Here is a 12,160-nt window from a genome sequence, read left to right as displayed (position 1 = left end):
GGTCAAAACCCCTGACACCTAGAACAGAAAATCCACAGAATGGTCTTAATCTTAATGTACCACACAATATGACCTGAATAATCTGCCCCTGTCCCTTTGACAGAGCTGTTCTGGGGACAAACACAAAAACACAAAGACTGCGTTCAGCATCAGACGGCCAAGCTTTGTGCTAAGATGGTGGAGTGCTTAGACACTAAACGCCATGGAACTCTCCTTGTATGCCATTTATCAGTATGGAAATGGTGAGTGTGTGTGTGTGTGTGTGTGTAGAAAGAGAGAATGAAAGATCAGGATCAATGTGTCTTCAGTTCACTCCTCCCGATGTGATGTCTTGATTATGGCATACTATGCTTGTGAGGAAAATAGCCTCTTGAAATGTGACCCTGAAAAATGTAAAATTAGCGTAGCCTAATGATAGTGTAATACATCTGTAATCAATTACAGATGGTGGAGATGAATCGCTCCCATAGATTACACTGCAGTGTTTGGAGATGAGAGCAGCAGTCCTTCACCGCCACGTTGAGATGAACATAAGAATATATTCAGTCAAGAGAACCTTACGCTTCCCTTATCCTGCTCTCCTGCCCACACGATAATAATCTCCAAATTAAAAACCCTGCTCAAAGAGTGAGAAGATATTTGTCATTTTACATTAACCCTGTGTTATCTGTGATATTTGCCTAATTAGTATAGGGCTTGAATGTTGGTGGCAATTCTGCATCAACAACAAAACTGTGAAAGGCCCTCTGCAGACCTACATTTAACACAAACATAATGTAAAGGGGGGCATATCAGTGCAATGGTTCAGAAGAATGGCTCTTTACACCCTGCCTGAAAACAGGGCATCGAGGAGGCCTGGGAGCCAAGGCCTAGACTCTGGCTAGACAGACACGATGGCATCACACATAGGCCTTTCACACCGACAAGGCTCAGAACCTTGGTGCTTTCTGGCGAACCAGCCCACGTTCATATCAATTTAAGCAGAACCATCAACGTCATCAACGTTGGGTGACGAAGGGGCGGGATAAACAAAAATGTTCCAACAAGATGGCAGCTACTTCACTGGGAATGAGGATAATATCTTCCACTACTACAGTATCTGAAATAAGCACTATTTTGTATGAAAAAAAAACTAAAGACACTTTCTAAACATGTTCTCTTACTGCTGCTCTGGTACTAGAATAGAAATGGCTTACGAAGTTCACGTTCGCGCGTGTGTTTGCTGAGCATGTGAGGAAAATAGAGAGAATGATGAAACTTTTTATTTAAAAAAATGTATCACTAATGATTAGATTTAGATTAGATTAAGCTACATTTTGTCTCCTTCCTTCTAACTCTCTTGCTAGTCTTCAGCCTAGAAAGAATATGACACACCCACTGACGACGTCACGGTTCTATTTTTTGGCTCCTGGTGAGTACCAACTTTTCAGATTCCAAACCAATTTATTTTCGGTCTGAACGCACCGGCCGGTTCAAAATTAGGTTTGGGAACCGGAACCGGCACAGAGCCTTGTCGGTGTGAAAGGCCTATCAGAGGAGAAGGACAGGAACTGGGGAGAGAAGGATGTAGTAAGCAACATCAGAGGCAGCATCATCACCAACACCCCCCATCCCTCTCTTTTCCTCTTTCGACCTCATCTCCCCCATTCCCTCCTCCCCTCCCTGACCTGTTTTCCTTGTGTCTAGCTGCTGGTCTGTTTTTCACTGCACCAGTTAATCAGGGAGAGACAGAAATGGAGCCCAGCACAGTCGCCCAGGGGGAATAAGCCCAGCACACATGCCAGGCGGGCACGCGCACACCCTACGTCCGGGGGATGGGCCACACACTTCACTCCCTCCCTCACTCATGAGAGTCAGAGAGCGGGTTAGAAGCCTTCCTGTGCATCCCCCCTCAACACAACAAACCGGTAGCTCTCTTAGTCAGAGAAGAAAAAAAGACCACACACACACACACACAGCTGACCGCCTAAAATAATTTTGTTTCTGCCAATCAGAGAGATGAAAGTGTGTGGAATCCATTCCCAACACGATATTTCACTAGGACTATTATGCTAATACTCACAAATGCTAATCACTGCAGCAAACCCCTCGACTCGCTTCACACCAGCTGATGCCCTCTCCTGGGGGGGGTAAACCCTATCTGGCTGAGCAACCGTCCGCATGTCTGTCAGACTCAGATGGGGCAGAGGTAGGGGGGGGGCGAGGGGGACGAGATCCCAAAAAGCCCAGTACAAAGCCTGTCCCGCCACTGTGGCCCCACACAATGGAGGAGTCAGCAGAGAGAGGGGGCCAGCAGCTCACGCCTTTCCTGTTTGCAGAAATGAGGCGACCAGAGACACACATGTATCAGAGGGGTCGCTCACAGGCGCTGATCCAGGCCTGAATGCTCCGCTGAATAGGCCAGCGGCGGTCCATTGTGAGCCTGTAGCATCACATTCATCAAACACTCCAGCGCACCCCCCACCCCCCCCCCCACCCCATCCCAATCACCCACTCAGGGTCCTCCACACACCACTGTGACACACTCATATTCAACTTAATTCCAATGTGTCTTCCTTTCTAACACACACACACATCTAGGCTAGGTCTCTCCATGAAACATCCGTTTTACCATTGAAGGCCAGACAAACCGACACTGGTGGGAAATATGCAGCCTAGCCAACAAACAAGGACAGTCATCATGATCACCCACATCATATATTGACCTGGTAACACACATCACTAGCACTCAAGGTGGCCTACGTCATCAAACACCCTCACATCTATGGAAGACACAGGCCTAATCCACTAGAACACACCCCTCATACATGCTGCACACTAACACTAATAACACTCCAACACGACTGTTATACAAAGTCACTTTTACCCTCTTACAGTAAATATGTGGCCATGACTCACAAACCACACATCAGTTTGATCGGAGCATGCATTGTGATCGGCTGAGAGGCGTTCGAAGCCATGCTTTTATTCCCTTGATATAGTAACAGCTATGACGTGCTTTACCAGTTTACCATACATTGCCGTAATATCCCTGCGCAAACACTTGAATTATGAAGATTTGTTCATCACGTTACCTTGACAACGGTGTTCGTATTGAGAAATGTTATTTTTGGCCGCGGGGCAGAAACCACCACAACCTATTACAAAATAAATACTTAAAGGACTTGGGTGTAAGTTTGTTGGAAAGCTGCCACCTCTGGCCACTGTAGCGAAATTCACTTTTCAAACAACAACTTCCTCCCAAATATTATAACCCCCCAAATGGACAGTGTCGGACAATAGCTGTTTCTGCGAGCGTGCACGATTTGAAGAGGCCGAGACCAGAGACCGAAAGGCGAGAATTGGTGAGTTCACTCCCCTAGAAAACCCCTGGCAGTAACAGCATGTTTGTATGCAAACCATGTGTCGGGTAGGACATTTAAGAAAGCATTTTCTTTCTGGACCAAAACAACATTAGCAAATGACATAGGCCTACTTCTTTCAATGAATCTTATTCCCTGATCGCTACCGATTAAACATAGTCATTACAACCATTTTTAGAAAGCTTGAATGTTACACACCAGACCTTTAAGGCATTGTTTTCTTGTCACAATTCTTTGTTTTGTAACCGCTATACATAAAAGCAATACGGTACATGTTTCCTTGTTTTATCATGAATAAAGTCACAGTTGACAGGTTGACAAACAACGCCCCTCAGTTGTGACTTTATTCACAATAAATCACAGCCTCTCGTCCCTCATTGCTTAAGGATAATCCCTAGGCTACATCACTGATGTTTGAGACAGAACACCTTGAGACTAGGGATGCTCCGATTTATCGGCCACCGATTTAAATCGGCCGATTTCACTCCAAATGACTCGATCGGTGATCGGCAAAAATGGCCGATCGCAAAAACCGATCTTTTTTTTTTTTTTTTTTTTTCCCTGGGGAAGACAGATAACTGAACAGAAAACATAGGAGGACGTAACAGTATGTAAACCATGAAGGCCACGTTTATGATGTCTTTTATACAGCCATATCGACTGACTTGGGCTTCAGGCCCTAACTGGGTGATAGGCCAGACCTTTACTATGCCATAAAAATGGGTCTGCGTTTGCTTGGTGCCTAATGGATCAAAACTTTTGTCTAAAAAGCAAAAAATATGTAGGCTATCCAGTCAGTAGGCCTACAGTTATGTATTAAAAAAAAAAATCGGTATCGGTATCGGTATCGGTTGATCTTGAGGAAAAAAATCGGTGATCGGTATCGGCCCCAAAAATCCAGATCGGAGCATCCCTACTTGAGACCGTGACGGATACAGCAACTGTGCAGAAAAGGGTGACCCGAGCGGATCGATACTGTACAGGTTGGGACCAGCTACAGTTTATACACAGACAACCTCCCAGAATTAACTTCTCCACACTCAAGATATGCTTTTTACTCTCCTGGACTGAGCGATGTAGCCTAACATAAATAACATGACTGAGCAATTAAATAGTACTGACTGTATAGGAAATATCCTGCCTTAATGTTCTTATATTTACACAATCGATAAAATTGAATCCTACAGTAAACTCCCTGATACATAGAAGTTACAAGCCTGGTTATGAAACAAAACAACCCCTGGCCATCACCCCCTTGGGTCTTCTTTATGGCTAGATCAAATAATGGATAGGCGTAAGCAATTAGTCATAGCTTCACCTGGCCCTATGATAGACTATGGGGACTTAGGCCTGCTCTATCCAATCCTTACAGATCTACGCAAGTTTCTAGGAATTCCTAGAAGGAAACAGATTGGTTGTTTCTGGACTGTGCCACAGTCTGGGAAACCAGCAGGGTGGGCTAACTGTTATTCTCATCTTTTCCGCCTTCCTCCCTCTAATTTCCGCTCTTTGAAATGAGCAAAGGTGCCAAATTGGCAGAAGTGCGCTCTCCAACGTGTTCCTTGCTCTCCTTCAACAGTCTTGTGACCTGCTGCAGCACAGGGCACGGGGCCTGGGTCATAAGACATACGAGGAAGGTCAGGGTTGACTCTCCTCTGGATAAAAGTCCTTTAGCCTAATCTCAGTCACTCAGTCTCCCTGAGCCTCCAATATGGGCTTGTTCAACAGATTTCCTCACAGTCAATCATTCCGAGCCCTTTCTCTGGAGGCTCCATGAACCTCCTCTGAACCAGAGGGCCTTTCACCATTTAAGGCAACGGAGGCTCCAGGAACACTTCCAGTGGTGGATAAACTGGACAGTGTTGCTTCTTTATTTGAGATGGCTCATCAGAGCTCTGCCGGACTTGTGTGCAGCTTTGTCTCCAAGCTGCAGTAAAACCAGGAGGGATTTGGAGTGAATTCCTTGAACCCAGCATGGACTTCAGAGGGAAAAACCAGGAACATGTGTTCTGTGAAGAGGGCAGAGGAGGCGTGGGGGCAAACAGATGTATCCACAACTTGCAAATTACTCAACCCCCCACCCCAAAATGTAGGCCTAGAGTACAAGGAGACACAACTTCTTCCATAGAATGGATGGTGTATGAGGAAAAAAGAAAAAAACAATTACCTCAAGGATGTGTACCCATAAAGACAGCAAACTTCCTTCCCACACATTCAAGATCAGTAACCTTGGCTATTGTTTTGTAATGCAACACAAAAATGTGCATTAGAGTAACTGTAATTTAGAGAAACATCAACCTGTGAAATAAGAAGATCACATTCCTACCAGAGCTAAATACTAGGTGAATCCATTCATAAGGGCTAACATCCCACTCTTAAATCTACATCCTCTACACAGCATTCTTCAAGAGATGTCATTTCAGCACTGTTAATTAGAGAGAGAGAGGGGAATCAAAGCCTAAAATAGGCCCAAACACAGGCCTCTCTATGACAGACCATGAAGCTCTGTGGCTCAAGTAGATCGCTAGGTGTCTTCAAAACAACTTAGCCTACTCAGTTTATGGGCATGTGAACCACGTACACTGTCGACACTCCTGGCAGCGCAGAGATACCGCGACCCCATATAACACCAAGACCAGAAGAGAAGGGGGAAAGCAACATCTCAGGGGTGCCAACAACAATCAGTTGGGGCTTAGAGCCTCTTCTTCTCTAAACTCTTGAAGTTGTGTTTCAATCAGCTGTGATTTAATGGCCCACATTGCAACATGACTTATAGACCTGAACTGTGACTTTAAAAGGAAGGCCATTTGTTTCGAGCATCTAATTCCAAACCGAAAAAATCCATCCAAAACTGGAGAGTAAACAGAAAGAAAAGGAATTTGCCTTTGTGTCTCCACTCTCCATGGCAAACTAGGGGGGGCTGTACTTTAGAGGAATGTTGCCTCAAGACCTGCACATCTGATATGGGACAATAACACCGGTAGTTATAATGACGGGGCTTAGCTTAACTGACATGGTTCACTGCAGCACAATGAGTCCATGAGTGGCAGGAGTTGAAACAGGCTTGTATGGGAGGGTTTTTGAGCATCAGCACTATGGGGGGCCCACGCTGGCATTCCCCAACCTCCACCGCTCGTGCTGTCCGTCCATCCATCTGTCCTCCCTCACAGCCTATTGCCCCACTAACTTGTCCCATTCACTGCAATGGGAAAACAGTTTGATCATAGCAGAGACTGACCCTACTCTATGAATTGATCGCACTGAGAGGGATACAAGGCATTTAAAATGAATAGCTGGGCCAAATTCAGAAGCAGAAGTCATATAATGGCTTCCAATACATCAGAGTACTTCAATATCTTTTACCAACACAGCAGGCCTATACAAGCCCCAAAATGCATGAATTGCAGCCTTTCTCCTTTCTATGCCAGTGTCAAGTAGCAGTGGCATGCTCTTCTTCTTGTGGGATTCCTCACTGTCAAGAATGACTGCCCTCCATGCTTTGCAGGTCGGAGTTGTGATGAGTTTTTATGACATACTTGTATCAGACAATCTACATTAGGCCTCCATCATGGTCTCCTTTTAATTAAATTAAGAAGTGTCTCAATAATTTTGTACAGCCTTTTCATGGTGGTCTAGATAGATTTAAGCCAATGTAGGAGGAGGATGCTCATCCCTCTCATCATCTACCCGAGTTAGACGCCTACACGTTATTTGACACTAGGGAATATTTAAGTATAGGTAATTTAGGAATGGTATTGAAGGACGGAGGGGGGGGGGTCAGGATCAAATCCACAATGGTCAGATTTAACAGAGGACAAAAACTTGATACAGACAGACGACATATACAACACTGACCAACATATGACATCAGATGTTTGTTATCCATACATTCTCTCTTCCTAGTCTGTGCTACTGCCTGCTTCTCTAACCTGATGCTCTTCATACAGGCCACACGGGCTTAAAGGAAAACCACTTTATTAAGAAAGCGTATCAATAAACCACTTTATATCATTTGAGATATGATCTTGATTTAGCTAACAAGCATGCATGCTATATCTTTGCAAATGATGACGCTGTTTATGGCTCATCTCCACAGGCCAATAATTATAATAACACTATTTTGCAATGCAGCCAGACAGCAGCTGATGCTACGGCCCAATCTACGTGTCCCAAAAGATGAATTCTATTGTGTTTTTTCGGTCACATCATCTGATGAGACCGGCGCAACAGCCAGGTAACCCGACACGAATGACAAATCAAAACACCAACCAATATATGTTCAACGGTGGCAATAACAAACACACATTTGACCATGATGAAAATAATGGTTAAGGTCTTGCCGTATCAATAACGGCTGCACATTTACACGAGGAGAAGTGGTTAACCTTGCTCTTATGTTTGAGCTAAAAATGCCATAATAGCGAACGTCGGGAGTGACACAGCGCCAGGTTGGGTAGCTGGCTAGGATAGAGACAGAGAGGATAGAGAGAGAGGATAGAGAGAACAGAGAGGATAGAGAGGATAGATATAGAGACAGAGATAGAGGATAGAGACAGGGAGGATAGATAGAGAGGACAGAGAGAGAGGATAGACAGAGAGGGTAGAGAGGACAGAGAGGAGAGGCTGGGCAAGCTGGCGTCCACCGAGTCAGACAAAGGCGACACACAAGCATGGCGAGGTAGCCAACCAAAATACCTTGTTAGCCAACTTGGAAGCAAAGGTTTAATAACTGGATGTCTTGGTCATATGTTTCTAACATGCTCCTTCAAAAACGAAATCCCTAATTACGTCTTTGGCTACCTGAATAATAATACAGGAATAAGCTCGTCACATTCTCTCGCTAGCGTGTTGATATCGGGTGATGGTGATGATGGAGGAAGAAAAAAAAAAAATCACGCTTACCAGTTCCCTGTTATCTTCGTTTAGTGGGAGGCTCTCGGTATTTTTAACGCGTCACCGATAAGATGTAAAACAAACATAAATAGCGTCTCTGGCTACTAGTATGTGTGACTTAATTCAGTGTTAATGTTTTAAAATCCCCCAGTTGACAGCGCATTCATTTCTGTTAAATCCGCATCCTTGAATCAGATATTTTCACGCTGCTGCTTCGTGCAGCACGGCTTGTTGTTACGCTTTCGGGACATAAAAAGAAAGCGGTCTTCTACATTTGACAGAATAAGAATGGTCGTAGCACCTCGCAAAGCCCTAGGATATTAAAAAAAAAATCGTTTCAAGTCAACATCAGACAGATGTCCGCAGCTTCCCGATGGTTACTCCCCTACTCCCTCTTCAACAAGGAGAGAAAGAATGAATGTAACACGGGGGGGCTGATCCCGCTCAGTCAGTCAGTCAATCACATTCACATACCGCGTGCGAGCCTCCACACAATAATTGCGGGTGCCCGAGGAGGATGCCCTGTCCCCGGCGCTGTCCCTGGTGCTAGTGGTTCATCATCATAGCTTCAGTTTTCAGTTATTTGGGTAGATCGGTTAAAACTATAGGCTATGTGACATAAATGTGTTATTCCCGCAAATGTGAACCAAGGTGAGATGGTGGCGGCCTAGATTTAGTTGAATTTTAATATGTAGGCCTATCCTAGACAGGCCCTACAGTACAACCCCATTGTGGGTGTAACAACACGAGAACAGCGAACCTGTTGTTAACTTATGGGGCTTTTCCACTACGGTGCTGACCCGGGTCAGCCCGGGCTGGCCTGCTTCTTTGGCGCTTTTCCATTTGTCGGCCTGGGTCGGGTCGGGTCGGGTCGGGTCGGGTCGCTTCTTTAGCTACCCATCGAAGCCAGGAACCTTTTTTGAGACCCGGAACCTTTTTGCCAGGCTGCGTGTGACGTGTGACGCTGCACACCGTTGATTGGTCAATGGAAATCGTCATCCCATGTTCATAGATTTCTTCGCTAACCGCCATCTTTAAATACCACATTCGCTCTTGGAAAATGTCACTACAGTTTCTGTAATAGCTTATTAATAAAGATTCAATTATGCTGACCATCGTATTATCTTAGTTTAATGTCATTTCAATGCATCATAGAACTTTTATTTACAACAAGCATAACACAAAAATCGCTATTATGCACCGTCTTTGCCCGTGAATAACACCGGCTATGGAGGTGGTACAAACACAATACTCCTTTGCTAACTTCACCATCGGTATACGGTCATTTTGAGCCCTTAACCACCGCGCTGACACCCCGAGAAGTTATGCTTTTAACCGTAAACTCAATGAACCGGGAGTTCACCCGCTGCTGCCTGCAGCACCGCGCCTGCTGGTTGAAACTCTCTTTGACAGCGGGGGGAGAGAAACGTTTTACCAGGGAATTCGCTCCGCGCTGTGTCATAGACCGTGATAGGAGTGTAGTATCGACACCATTCAAATGGTTTTGGATTCCCTGTCCTCTCCCCTATCCGGACACGTTTGAATTGTTATCCTAACCCACGGTAAACCGAAGTTATTAACCCGCAAAGGGTGCCTCCGTTTACCGTCTTTGCCCGTGAATAACACCGGCTATGGAGGTGGTACAAACACAATACTCCTTTGCTAACTTCACCATCGGTATACGGTCATTTTGAGCCCTGAACCACCGCACTGACACCCCGAGAAGATATGCTCTAAGCAGCAGCACGTCATGGAGGATATCAGCGGGGGGACAGACAATTTCTACCAGGGAATTCGCTCCGCGCTGTGTCAACCATGATAACAGTGTCGTATCGACACCATTCAAATGGTTTTAGATTCCCTGTCCTCTCCCCTATCCGGACACGTTTGAATTGTTATCCTAACCCACGGTAGATCACAGTTAACCCGCAAAGGGTGCCTCCGGGCACTCACCTAACCATACACTCACCTAACACTTTATTAGGAACACTATTACTGGGTAGGGCTGGCGTTTGCTCTCAAAACCAGACCACATTCTTCGTGGCATTGATTCCACAAGATGTTGGATACATTCCTTTGAGATTCTGGTCCATATAATGACAGATTTTCAGGTGCACTTAAAAGCTATGAATCTCCCGTTCTACCACATCCCAAAGGTGCTCTATTGGATTCAGGTCCGGTGACTGGGAAGGCCATGAAGAACACTGAACTCGTTGTCATGTTCATGAAACCAGTTTTTACGACTTTTGTGACATGGTGCATTATCATGCTGGAAGTAGCCATTAGAAGAAAATTGTGACCATCAAGGGATAATAATAATAATAATAATAATAATAATAACTTGTATTTGTATAGCACTTTTCCTGCAAACGTTGCAGCTCAAAGTGCTTTATGATGGATGCACATGGTCAGAAACAATACTCCCCCAAATTCTTAGGCTTCAGTTCCTGACATTGCAGCACAAGACAATAAGGCAATAGGCATAATTCAAGATAAAAGTGACAATAGTACAGGATATAAGTGACAAATAAGACAGAATACAATTAGCAGTATCCAGACAATTAGAAGACAATAAGGCAATAGGCACAATTCAAGATAAAAAATACATGACAATAGTAGCTACAAGACATAAGAGGCAAATAAGACAGGATACAATTAGCAGTACAACTAGTAATAAAATAGATATTAGAATAGATAGTTCAAGTAGTAAAGTGGCTGTGAGCTTAAGGTTTAGGTAGGCCGTATACATGAGGTGTGCTTGGAGATAATAGTGAATTGTCTACAGTAGGCTTGTTCAAGAGCCCGATTGCCTGAGGGAAGAAGCTGTTGGTTAGTCTCTGAGTTTTGGCCCTGAGGCTCTGGAAGAGGCTTCATCTGTTGGACGGCATCAGTTCAAACAGACTGTGGTTGGGGTGGCTAGGATCTTTGATGATCCTCTGGGAGTTGCTGACACACCGTTTGTTGTATATATCCTGGATGGAGGGAAGCTCACATCCACATACCAGAAGATCACCGGCGCCCCCCTCCCCTCTCTGAAAGAGCTGTACAACACACGCTGTCTCAGGAAGGCCTCCAAGATCTCCAGGGACCCGACCCACCCTGGGTACGAACACTTTACCCGGCTGCCCTCGAAAAGGCGGTACAGGACCATGGCCGCAAGGACAAACAGACTGAAGCACAGCTTCTACCCCAGGGCCATCCAGGCCCTGAACACAGCAAATACCTAGGTTCTGGGCCCTGGACAGTCTGGACGGATTGATGGCAGCTGCTGGACTGAAAAAATCAGGTGTAGTGCTGAGGCACAAATATGTACATTTCTAGCCTGCAAACTGCGACACTTCAAATGAATGTGCAATAACACTATGTGCAATATGACAACCCTAGTCGTCTATCTGTACAGTATAGTATAGTGGATAGTGTACATAGCCTTTATTTATGTAAACCAGCTCCTTCCCTTCTTGTGTTTTTTTAGTTTTGTTTTTTTCTTTCCTAGCACCAGGGGAGCCACCCCTCCTAAATGTCGTTGTTTGGTACCTGTACTATAGCAATGACAATAAAGACCATTCATTCATTCATTCATGTGCTCAGCTGTCCTCACCACCCTCTTTAGCACTCTGCGGTTGAGGGCAGTGCAGTTGCCATGCCGGGCAGTGATGCACCCAGTCAGAATGCTCTAGGGAGGTTGTGCCTCTGTAGAAGGCCCGCAGGGTCCTGGACCCCATGACAAACTTCTTCAGCTGCCTGAGGTGAAAGAGGCGCTGCTGTGCCTTTTTCACCACCTGTTTGGTATGCTTGTCCCAGGAACTTGCAGAGGAACTTAAAGCTGCTGACCCTCTCTACGGCGGACCCGTTGATGGTGATGGGGTCCTGTTCTGGACCTTTTTTCCTGAAGTCCACCACCAGCT

The sequence above is a fragment of the Nansenia antarctica genome (assembly GCF_963989245.1).
Source record: "Nansenia antarctica genome assembly, chromosome: 4".
NCBI classification, from domain to species: domain Eukaryota; kingdom Metazoa; phylum Chordata; class Actinopteri; order Argentiniformes; family Microstomatidae; genus Nansenia; species Nansenia antarctica.
The sequence above is the reverse complement of the archived record's forward strand: the minus strand, read 5'-3'. Positions refer to the sequence as shown.